Raw genomic sequence first — 12,056 nt, forward strand, 5'->3', positions numbered from 1 at the left:
ACTGGAAAGTGTTATGCTAAGTGAAATAAGTCACACAGAGAAAGACAGATACCATATGGTTTCACTCTTATGTGGATCCTGAGCAACTTAACAGAAGACCATGGGGGAGGGGAAGGAAAAAAAAAGTTAGAGAGGGAGGGAGACAAGTCATAAGAGACTCTTAAAAACTGAGAATAATGCTCTTCAGATTGCATAAATCTTTCGCCTTTTAAAAACTGAGAATAAACTGTGGGTTGATGGGAGGTGGGAGGGAGAGGAAAGTGGGTGATGGCACTGAGGAGGGCACCTGTTGGGATGAGCACTGGGTGTTAGTTCCTCTCTAATTTATTTGACAATAAATTTCATATTAAAAAATAATAAAATAAAATAAAAATTAAAAATAAGGACACTCTGGACATGAAATCTAATTTTAGTTATGGAGTTTTTGGTCTTTTTTATTTTTATTTTGTTACTTTTAATTTTTTTAGTGTTTATTTTTGAGAGAGAGATAGAGAAAGAGACAGAGTGTGAGTGGGGGAGGGGCAAACAGAGGGAGATACAGAATCCAAAGCAGGCTCCAGTCTCTGAGCTGTCAACACAGAGCCTGATGTGGGGCTTGAACTCACGAGCTGTGAGATCATGACCTGAGCGAAAGTCAGACTCTCAACCGATTGAACAACCCAGGCATCCCTTTATTTTTTTTACCTTTAAATAAACTTTATTTTTTAACATTTGTCAGATATTTGTCATTAACTTTCCACATGCTAGTCACTGAAAATAAAGTGGTGAACAAAATGACTTAGTTGTTGTCCTAGGGTAGCTTAGACCAAGGAAGACAAATATCAAACAAGTCATAAAAACATGATGTAAAGGGGTTCAGGTTGCTAAGGAAGTATATGACACAGAAACTGAAACTATAATTCTGTGTGTGTGTCTGTGCGTGTGTTTGTGTTTTGGTTCCAAAATTTATTGGTATTGACTGCAGCACAATGTTCCATTTAACTGAAAATTTTCTAAGCCACTATCCCTACAGAAATATTAATAAGCATAATTATTCTAGATAATAAAGCTATAATTCTTAAGAGGAAAAACTTAGATATCATTTACTTCTAGATCTATTACAGTTTTCATACTTTATCATTCCTCTTGTGAAAAATATCATAAGAGAAGAAATGAGAGCAAAAGAGAATTTAATTGAGGTCCTTTTCAGATTCCTGTTCATATATAACTGCACTTTTAATTTCTAAATAGGGTTAGAACTTGGTAGGTAGTAATCTTACATATTCTAACTATAACAGCTTAATCTAGAGTATAATTTTAAAGAGACTGAAATTCAAAGACAGCATAAGCAGAAGTCTTCCAGTATTTTGACAGATCAAGTGAGTGGTTTTTCCCAAAAACTATTCCTCAAGTACAAATAAAAATAGCAGTGATTACAGCCCCTTTTACCACTGTGCTGGTAAACACTTCTAAAGAAGAGAAAATCATGCAATGTCTCTAAGAAAAACCAACAGAACTGTATCTGGCAAGGCAATTGGGGTTCTAAACTTACTGCCCTATTACAACTTTTCCAAGCATCAAATTTTCACAGATTCTGTCCTTGACACAACATGTATTCTTTTGAACAGGAGAACACAAAGACCTCTACAGAGAATGATTTACCAATAAATAAAGTACAAGTCCATCTAAGCCTGTAGCCTCAAAACTAGACAGAGGTACTGTAATGCTCACTTGTCCAATATACATATATTTATATGCCTTTTATTGTATGAATTATTTTTTTTAAGTAAAATGGAGATTCCCAATGCAGAGCCCAACTGGGGCTTGAACTCATGACCCTGAGATCAAAACCTGAGCTGAGATCAAGAGTTGGATGTTTAACCAACTAAGCCACCCAGGCACCCCTATGAATTATTATTTTCATTGCATGAATAATCCAAATAGTCTCAATAATTGCTAATGAATTATTAATTCATTAAGAATACAAACTAGATGACTCACAACATAAAGAACGGACTGTTGTTATGTTATTTTACTGATCAATTGATTAATGTCATTGCCCAATCCATGGTTTGGGGTAAAACCTGCTTCCATTTTCAAATGAAAACAACAAAAATTTTAACCAAAATAGTCATCACTTTAAAAACAACAAAGATGGGTTGTATCAAATTACCCCTTTTCTAGAGGTCAAGTGAAGAATGGAAATTATAGCCATGGGTCTATTATTTCTCTTATTATTTGATAATACTAGCATACATAATATCAGAAAGATTACAGGCATTAAATTTAAGTGTTTTATTATTTAAGAGTCATCTTTTTTCTCTAAAACCCTAAGGAAAAAAAGATATCTTTTGACAACCAGAACTTTGAAGAATCAGTGAGATAAAATATCCTTCAAATTCAATTATTTTTTTTAAATGGTAGAAAGAAATCATTTTCACAGTTAACTTTTCAAAGGGCAGTTACAAAATGACATACATATTTTACATTGAAATGAAAATAAAGCCATGAACCTTAATTTTACCTTAAATTATAAAGTTGATTAAAAATGATTCATGATTTTTAATAGCAAAACTACAAAACAAAATAATACTATCAAAGGTTAATTAATGAATTAACTATCAGGAATGTGAACCAGCCTTCATGATAGTCTAACAGACAGAAAAAAAAAAAAAAAAAAAAAAAAAAAAAGCTTTACCCTTATTAAAGGGCCAGGAATATACTCCTACTACACTGATTTTACCTTAAAACTTATATTTATCCTTTCCTATATAGAAGCTAGACAATATTAGGACATATTTTAAAATAAATAACATGTATTTTAAGCTCCCAAATTTATGCTTTATTGTGTTTTCTAAGTGGGTGCTAGTACTTATATTCATTCAGAATGGGATCTCATAGAAACTCATTCTTAGCTTCTTCAATTATCAAGAAGCATCAAAAATGGAAACTCAGTCAAGTGATTGCTAGGAGTTAGGTAGAAAGAGGGATGAATATGTGGACCACAGAGGATTTTTAGGGCAGTGAAAACATTTTGTAAGATACTGTAATAGCGGATACATGTCATTACACTTTTGTCCAAACCCAAAGAATGTACACCACCAAGAGTAACTAAGAACTTTGGAGGATAAGGATATGTCAATGTAGTAGATCCATCATTTGTAATAAATGTATCACTCCAGTGGGGTGTTGATAATGGGGGAGACTATGCACATGTGAGGGGAAAGGAAAATTTGGGTGATCTCTATACCCTTTTCTTAATTTTGCTGTTAACCTAAAACTGCTCTAAAAAATAAGACTCAATAAGGCAATGTACACAGTTTTCTGTTTTTATTTTCTGTTTTTATTCCAGCTGGGGGGGGGGGGGGTAGCTTCTGAACTCTGTACACTATTCTAATAGCGATACTCAAATAATAAGTAATACTCAAATAGCTCAAGCCTTACAGCCACAAGTAAACCCACAAAGGGATCAAACTATAACACAAAATGATCAAGTATATTTTTTGGTCTACAAATATTTCTCTATTGTTTTTAGATACACAAAAAGGTAGCATAGTAACTGTCTATGAAATTGGAGTACAAAATTCCATTCAGCAGTGACCTATATGTTTAAGTTTCATGCATAGTTATATAAGGAATCAAAAAATATATTTTAGGAGCTGCCAGAGTCTGATGAACAACTATATTCACTCAACTTTATCCAAAGATAGTTTCTACTTCCTCCAAACAACTTAATTAATTCAAAGAGTAGAGAATGCCACACTCAGGCCAAGTATAGTAAAGCAATGTGGTTTTTAACATCTAGATCACAAAACCAAATATGCATCTCAGGTTTTTAGAGCTTAGCTATCCAGCGAGCTTTGTCAAAAAGGTTTTGATAAAGGCAGTGTTATGTTCAGAGTCATGACAGAGGGAAATGGTATCATGAGCAAGTAGAAATGGATTCCTGATGAGAGCTGAGTCAGGGAAGGCAAGCAGGATGCTAATACAAGAATGAGGTTCAAATAAGAAAGGGATATTCAAAATGAGAAAGAGGTGACAGGTATGAAAAATCCTTCAGACTTCTTTCTAGGGGCAATAGAATCCTGACATGTTAATTCAATTTGCAGGAATGCTCAGGCATTTGTGTGGCAAGGCACTGAGATGATGAAGAGAAAAACTAAGAGGGAAGAGGCCATAAAAATGAGTTGAGTCCCAAATCAAATCATATTGTTATTTTTTAACAGAAGATAAACCTGAGAGTTCAGTCAGAAATCACTTTCCAGGGGTCCCTGGGTGGCTCAGTCAGTTGAGTGTCCAACTTTGGCTCAGGTCATGATCTCACAGCTCGTGAGTTCAAGCCCCGCGTCAGGCTCTGTGCTGACAGCTCGGAGCCTGGAGCCTGCTTCGGATTCTGTGCCTCCCTCTCTCTCTGCCCCAACGTACTCTCATTCGGTCTCTGTCTCTCTCAAAAATAAGTAAACATTTTTAAAAATTTAAAAAAAAAGAAATCACTTTCCAGTTTCTTCCTGCTAACATACTTCCTCTGTGGTTTTGAGGTGATTCAGTTCAGCAAAGTTTCCTTCATTCCTACATGTAGAAGGGATTGTGCTTGGGGTGGGTAGTAGGCAACACAGGAAGGTTTCAAAATACATTTGACATAAGCAGTCAATGTGCTTATAGTATAATAAGGGAGATAGGTATATACCTAACTAATGAGTTGAACTATGCAAAATTCTGTAATAGAGTTATGAGGTAATAAACAGAAAGGAGGAAATAATTAATTCCTAGTTATGTTCTAGAAGAAATACACTAGTTACAACCGTATTCTAAGTACTCTGATTTACAGAAATAGGTGGCTGAGAACATTTCACATGATACCAGGGTGACTTTGGGACAATTCCTTAATCTCAGGAGACTCAGTTTACTTATCAAGAAAGTAAAGGATTGAGTTAAATCATTTTAGCTTACTTTTAATTCTAAAAACTTTCTACTTCTACTTAAGTATTATTGGAAGGGGGTAAGGAGGGCTTAGAGTAGAGGACATTTACAGGATTCTGAAGTTACTGATGAGGTTTTCCCTGTATAAGCTGAGAGGTAGTCACCTCAACTTTGCTGATGTTCAGAAGATTTCATGTTCCCAAATTACCTGCCTTTAAGCTCAAAAGAGATGTGACACTGGGTATTTACACCAGCAAGCATTTTCTAGTTGACATTTAAGGCAGGATTACTGAAAAATTACAGTGTGTTCAGCAGCAAGGCTAGTAGCAATTAGACACAAAATGGGGGAAATACTTCCTCTTTTTCTTTGTTTACAAATTGAGTCTTTCTTCCAGTTTAACCTTTCCTAACTTAATTTAGCCTTATGTTGGAAAAATTAGATTATGGTTAAGAAAGAAGTTCAGATTTCCTATTTACAATGGAATGAATTGGCTGAGCCAGGCTGTGAGAGCAAGTATTGAAGATAAATGTATGTAAAGCTATTTCTACTCTCACTGTTCAGAGGCTCCTTCTAAAATCCTTTTCTTTCCTCAGCACTTAAAATAAACCACAAGTGAGCTTTCTAATGACCTTGATGCAAAAAAGGATACATATCTGTCTATATATGATAGATGTATGTGTATATATATTAAGTCTTAGCTATTCTTTTAAATACTGTCTAGTGCCTGCTTTGGATATAAAGAGAGAATTAATTCTGTATATTTGGTCATATGAGGAAAAAATTAGATTTTACCTATCAAGTTTAGCACAGATTTGTATATAAAATTTCAAAGCATCTCAATGTTTATTCCAATCCAAGCTTAAATCACAATTTACTAAGAGGCATGTTGCTCTAAGTATTTATGTTAATATTCTCTTCCAGCCTTCTGGTAGAATTGTCCCGAAGCTTGGCACTTGACTAATCTCTCCTTTTTGAAATTCTTCATAGGCTTCTGATACAATATAATCTTGTCTTTCCCTCCATCTGTCTGACACCTCTAGACCATTTCCTTCACTTTCAAATAATCAAAGCCCTACACTCCAGTCTCTCCTGGGTAGTCTTCTCTATGCCAACCTTAGCTAATTCACCCATTTTAGCCTAAGAAGTTACATATTAATCACTCCAGCCCAATTAAACTTGACATCCTTTTCTTTAAAGGTTGTAAGAAAAGAGAATAAGAAAAAAAAATACAAAAAGGACTACATTTGCTGATAGTTACAATTGGTTTAAATTTAAAATAACAATATTATAACAATATAAGCAAAAAAATCAATTCAAGTGGTTAATATTATAATTCTAAGACAATAACCTTATTTTCTCCTAACCTCAACCTAGTTTCTAGGTTGGCCTAGTTGGCTTTTCTTAGTTTCTTAGAAGAGTAAAACAGTTTACCTTTGTTTATTATCATTTATAAAATCACTCAGCAGCCAAGCATGGAAGAAAAATATGTATTATGTTTCTCTTAATTTTATTAGATCAATAACAATGATACAAATTATTAATCAACCTTCGATGATTTATTCTTTATGCCATTGGCTATTAGGTACAAAATACCCTGAACTAGCTTGTTCAATAACCAGCTTTCCTCATTTTTTTTTTTTTTTTTACTTTCTCTGCTGAATTTAGACTCTCATCGTTATCTTCAACAATAGCAATAAACATTTTTTGATCAGGTTCTAACAGCAAGGCTGTGTGCTAGAAATTGAATATACAAAGATATAATATTGTCTTTCAGGAAGTTTATGACATAGCCGATTAAAAAAACTGAATATATGAAAATACCAATAAAATGCAAGGCAGCATAAAGTGGCGAGTGGGTGTTCTTAACACAGTATGCATTTGTGAAAGATGAAGAAATTTTCTGATACTAGGACAATCAAAGACAACATGACAAAGGTCATGGGACTGAATCTGGGCCTCACTGCAAAATGGGAAGAATCTGGTTAATAATGAAATAGACAGCAATTTATTGAAAAAGTGAAGAAAGAGTTTGGGCATTCTGGACAAAAGAAACACACTGAGAAAACAATAGATTAGAATAAAGTTGCTACGACACCAAAACCAATCCAATAGGCAAGCAGGGGACAATGTAGACGCTCACTTCTCAGGAGCTGAGGATATTTATCACTTGATATGATATTCATATGGCCTCACTAGCTTCTAGAACAGCTCTGCTCTTAACATTTGAACAATTTATTGCCTAATTATTTCATCTGCCCTTTTGAAGAGGCTCTCTACAGGACACTTTCTGGGAGTGAGAGCACAAAAAGGGGGCCCTTGGAAAGTTATCCTCTCCCCATTGCATTAAAAGCAAAATAACCTTTTATCAAATGCTTTGTGACCATTTCGAATATTGAATTTGTATTTTAATCTTGGAGTTCAACAGGAATATAGCCAGTGGGAAGGACTTAATTACAAATGATGTCTTTCTCATGGTTATGCCCGCAATCCCAAGGGATGGTTTAATGAAGTTCTGAGCCCTCAGACAGGAAAGGTCAAATGGCTTTCCTCCCCTGGTACCTCAAAGTGCACATAGCTACACCTTTATCCTCACAGATGTTCAACCAGGTATAATATTAGCCAGAGGCGAAAATTCCAGGAAATGTGAACTCACAGGGTTAAGAGTTCTTTGGAATTCAGTGGATAACAGAACAGCCTCTTTCAGAGTTTGAAGAGCAGATGAATTTAGATAATCACCATTTGAATACAAATGTATATTTCATTAGTGATATAATATGCCAGGAGGAATGCCATTCTCCTTGCAAATGTATCACATATTAAAAATTCATGATATTTTAGGCTGATTTTTTTAAATGGTGAGGATGCTTCTGCAATGTTTATGCACATATTTAAGTTTGTATTACGTTAGCTGGATGAAATTGCCTTTTTTTGTAGGTCAAAAATGGTTGAATATTCCATTTTATCTGGTTCAACCTGACTATTTAAGCTGTCTTACAATTAGGAAAAGAATGCAAAGTTACATTTTATAACACCATCCTGACCTAATTTATTCTTAAAAAGTATTTTTGCACCATGCTAAACAAGATCTTTTCAAAATGTGCTGATTTGTGTGTGTGTGTGTGTGTGTGTGTGTGTGTGTGTGTGTCCATTAGCTCTAAATTTGTATTTGCTTTTCCTCGCACTGGCCTGGATTTTCAATTTTGATTTTTAGGTTTTGTATCGCGAGCACTAGCCAAGTAACTTAAGGTAGAACCTGACATACATTTTAAGCACATAGTCGTTTTAAAAATTAATACTGGAGAAAAGATTTGGCTTTTCTTAAAACGTTAAAAAGCTGGTTGCCCTGCCTTCCCCAAACAAAACCAAAAAAACCTCAATATGCCATGAAAAGCATGTGTTTCCACATGAATTACTAATGTTAATAATTAGAAGATTCATACACAGAATGCAAGTATTTGGGTCTTCCATTTTTTTTCACAACTTATACTTTCACAAAATATTTGGTCATGAAATAGATTTGAATTTAGTTAGTTAGTTCCTTAATTAGACTTTTTAACCAAAATTTATTAATATGACTTTGCCCTGATGCATAATCATAGTAACAGATCAAAGTAATGTCTACCTCTATAAAGCATTATTTAGATGAATATTAATTAACTTAAACATAAAAATATTTTTAAGATTCTTAAAGCTGATTCCAGTGTAAATTTTAAATAATTACTAAAATATGTGAAATCAAAAATGAATGGAAATGTATATAATGTCAAATTAAGTCTGAATAAGGCTTAAAACACACACTTTTGGCAGTTTAAGTATCTGTGATTAAAAATACTGGAGATCTTTTAACAAAGACTAGTAACTAGGTAACTTGGAAAGGGAGCTAGGAAATAAGGGTAGGATAACTCTTGTCTGGAACAGTAGAGGTAAGTAGCTGTCCTTATTTCTTGAAGCTTATCTCACTTGGTGGGGTTGTACCTGAGACTGAAACAAACAAAAATTCTAGAAGAACTCACTGCGATCCAACCAAATCGCAAAACAGATGGTCTTGTGTGCCTAACAGACAATTTCTGAAGAGAATAAATTCATGGAGCAGACCACAACATAAAGGGAACAAGTGCCATGCATGGGCCAGCCCATCTGATGGACTCTCCAAGCAACTCCCAGAAATTAGGTTTTTAAGCTGAAAGAACAAGATTAGGGTCTAAGCTCTCTTTACACGGTTTCATAACCACACACTACCAGCCTCGCCATCGTTATGAAGCTTTGATATAAAAATTGTAAGATACTTGTTTTTAAGTCTAATTCCTTTATGTTCCTTAAAATACGGATCATCATGAACATTTACAGGAAATGGCACAAAAACTCTTCTCATGATTGAAAAGCAGAGAGGTATCTTATTTTTATTGGCAGTTAATGTGGGGGCCTACACTATAACAGCTGTCTCAATAGCCATTAAATTAACAGCATAAAATCGCAAAACCTTTAGCGGCCTGTTTTCTGTGGGGAGAAATAGAAAAAAATGACTAAAACGGCGTCTTTCCGAGGTTTTGGAACGACTGTACAAGAAAGGTGTTGGATTGGCTGTTGGGAGATTCATTTTTAATTATTTCAGTTTGAATATAACTGTCTTCTTTTAGTGAGGATTTATGGGTGTTGGGTTTGTTTTTGGAACAAAATCTTTCCAAGAGGCACGTGTTAATTTACCAAGCACCTGAATGGCAAGGACGACGAGTCTGGGGCAAGAATCAGTGAAATACGTCAAGGGAAAGCTTGGGGATGGCGCGGGGGGGGGGGGGGGGGGGGGGGGGGGTGATTTTTTTTTTTTTTTTTTAATTTATTTTAAGATCTCTTTCCCGCCTCTCTCCAAAGGGGAAGCCACCACAGCGGTTTAGGCTTAGACTTTATCTCTGAGACAATAGCGCCGCTCGCCGCCTCGGGCGCAGCTCAGACCTCTCGCCCTGCCCTGCCCTGCCCTGCCCTGCCCGCGCCCTCGTCCCCCCGCCCGGCCAGCTCATCTGCCCCGCGAGTCACCTGCCCCGCGGACGTCCCTGCCTCACTGCGCCTGTGTCCCACTGACGCCGCCACTCCACTAGCTCATCTGCCCGCAAGTCCCCCAGCCGCGCCAATCCCTCTGCTCATCAATCCTCGGCCCCGCCGGACCCTCTGCCCCACGGGTCTCCCCGCCCCACGAGAGCCCCAGCTGGGCTGCAGCGGTGGTCGTGAAGAGCCCGCAGTCAGTCCAGCCTGCACATTCCCCGGCCCTCGGGCCAGAGCCGGCATGAGGCCGCGAGCCCCTGGACGCCTCCCAGCGCCCCGCGCCCACGGTGCCCTGCACCCCCGGGCTCTCGGGCGGGCCAGCCCACGTCTCGCCTCCTCGCTGGCCCGGAGCCCCTCAGGCTTGTTTGCTTGTCCTCATCCCCGGGCCAACCCCGCTCCCTCCCGGCTGCTTCAACAGCCGTTTGCTTCCTGCGGTGTGTTTCTTTTTTTCCCCTCCTAGGCTCCATCAAAGGTGGCTCTGTTATTGAAATATGAAGCCATTTCCTCTCCAAAACCCTTGGTTACTCAAGGCGGGAATCAATGGACCTATATACTCTCCCAGGAGTTATAAATAAACGTCTGTTTGTTCAGGAGGCGTTTTCCCGCGTGTCCCAGCATCTTCCCCAGTGGTTATTTTAGGGGTGTGTGTGTGTGTTGCGCGCGCGCACCCTGTGCCCATCTGGTTCTAATCCTGGGTATGGATCCATAAGCCAACCCCACCCATCTCGTCTGCCCCTCGCATTCCTCACTCCATAAATAAATCCAGGTTCTTTGAGCTCTGTCATCCAAGGATACAATAGCAGTTGTTTGTTAAGGGAGAGTCAAACCCAGATTGATAACTGAGTCCAGTTAACAAGAAAATACACTTCTTGCAATTTGGGTGGACGGGTACCTCCAGTTTATGAAATTTTGTCTCCTGTTGTCATGATTGCCTCTCTACCTATTCACCCTAGATCTACTTTGGGGAGAGGGAGGTGGAAAAGCCAGGACCTTTTCTACCTTTGGATTTTTCTTTTAACCAAGGCAAACACACACACACACACACACACACACACACACACACACACGCTAGCGCGCGCGAAAATGCACTGTCCTGGAGTTTCTGTCTCACACTGCTGCCCCATAGACCATCCTCCAGACCCCTTACTCCAGCCCCTCTGTACAGATCTAGGAGTGGTGAGAGTTCAGGAGGTGTGGTGTGGGTGGGGGCTGCGCCTGTAGCTGCTGCTTTCCCTGAACCCCTGAGCGGGATACTCAGGGATCTGAGCAGAGTGGAAAGTCATCTAAGAAGCTGCTGTTTCACAAGATCTGGGCACAGAGCTGCCCCTCCCTTCCTCCCTGAAGTTTGCATGAAGTGCACGTTAGGCTGTAATTAGGGGATCTGGGAGGAAAACTTTCCTGGTGACGCTTTGCTTTTCTTCTGCTCTTGGTGAGAAAGTGCCTCCTTCTTCCCAGGACCAGGACCTCTGCCATCCAGCGCCACAAAGACACATTCTGCGCACACACACACACACACACACACACACTTGCCCAGAGACAAACTTAAGGTGAGGAGAAAGAGCGCTAGCTTCACTTGATCTCCAGGCTCCAACCTCAGCAGGACTTGAGAGCATCTGAACTTCTGGATTTCAGGACAAGGTAAAACTTCCATAAATTTTTCACTCTTCCTCTCAAACCTTGTGCCTTTAAGATTTCAGAGAGCAATACATATTATGATGTATATATACATTAAAACAATTTTTCTTATTTTCTTTAATTTTCTTTTGGGTTTAACATGACATCTCCACTTTTTTTTTTTTTTTTTTTTTTTTTTTTTGAAGAGTCATATTGTCAGACAAAATGCTGAAGTGCAATAAAAAAAGTTCAGTCTACTTTGGGGTAAGGATTAACTCTAGTATCCTGGGTTTTGCTAGTGCTACTATAAATCTGGTAGGCATGTGGTTTCCAACTCTTGGCTTTTCCATCTGTGTTTCAACAAGCATTTTTATAGCACCTGAAATTATAAAAAAAAAAAAAAAAAAAGATAGTATAGATTGAAGGAAATGCTGAGGAATGGGAATGACCATTCCAGACTTATGAGTTTTATTTTAGGGAATATATAAGTTTGTGTGGAAAAGAA

At 37.9% G+C, this 12,056-nt stretch overlaps 1 protein-coding gene across 1 annotated transcript in view; it reads left to right on the forward strand.

Moving 5' to 3' along the window:
- Positions 1-11,234: 11,234 nt before the first annotated feature.
- Positions 11,235-12,056, forward strand: part of HAPLN1 (hyaluronan and proteoglycan link protein 1) — a 71,381-nt gene continuing 70,559 nt past the window's right edge. The window contains exon 1 of the mRNA XM_060635432.3: positions 11,235-11,575. The gene's annotated coding sequence lies outside the window, so the exon portion shown is untranslated. The remainder of the gene's footprint in view (positions 11,576-12,056) is intronic.

The sequence above is a fragment of the Panthera onca genome, chromosome A1 (assembly GCF_046562875.1).
Source record: "Panthera onca isolate mPanOnc1 chromosome A1, mPanOnc1 haplotype 2, whole genome shotgun sequence".
Lineage (NCBI taxonomy): Eukaryota > Metazoa > Chordata > Mammalia > Carnivora > Felidae > Panthera > Panthera onca.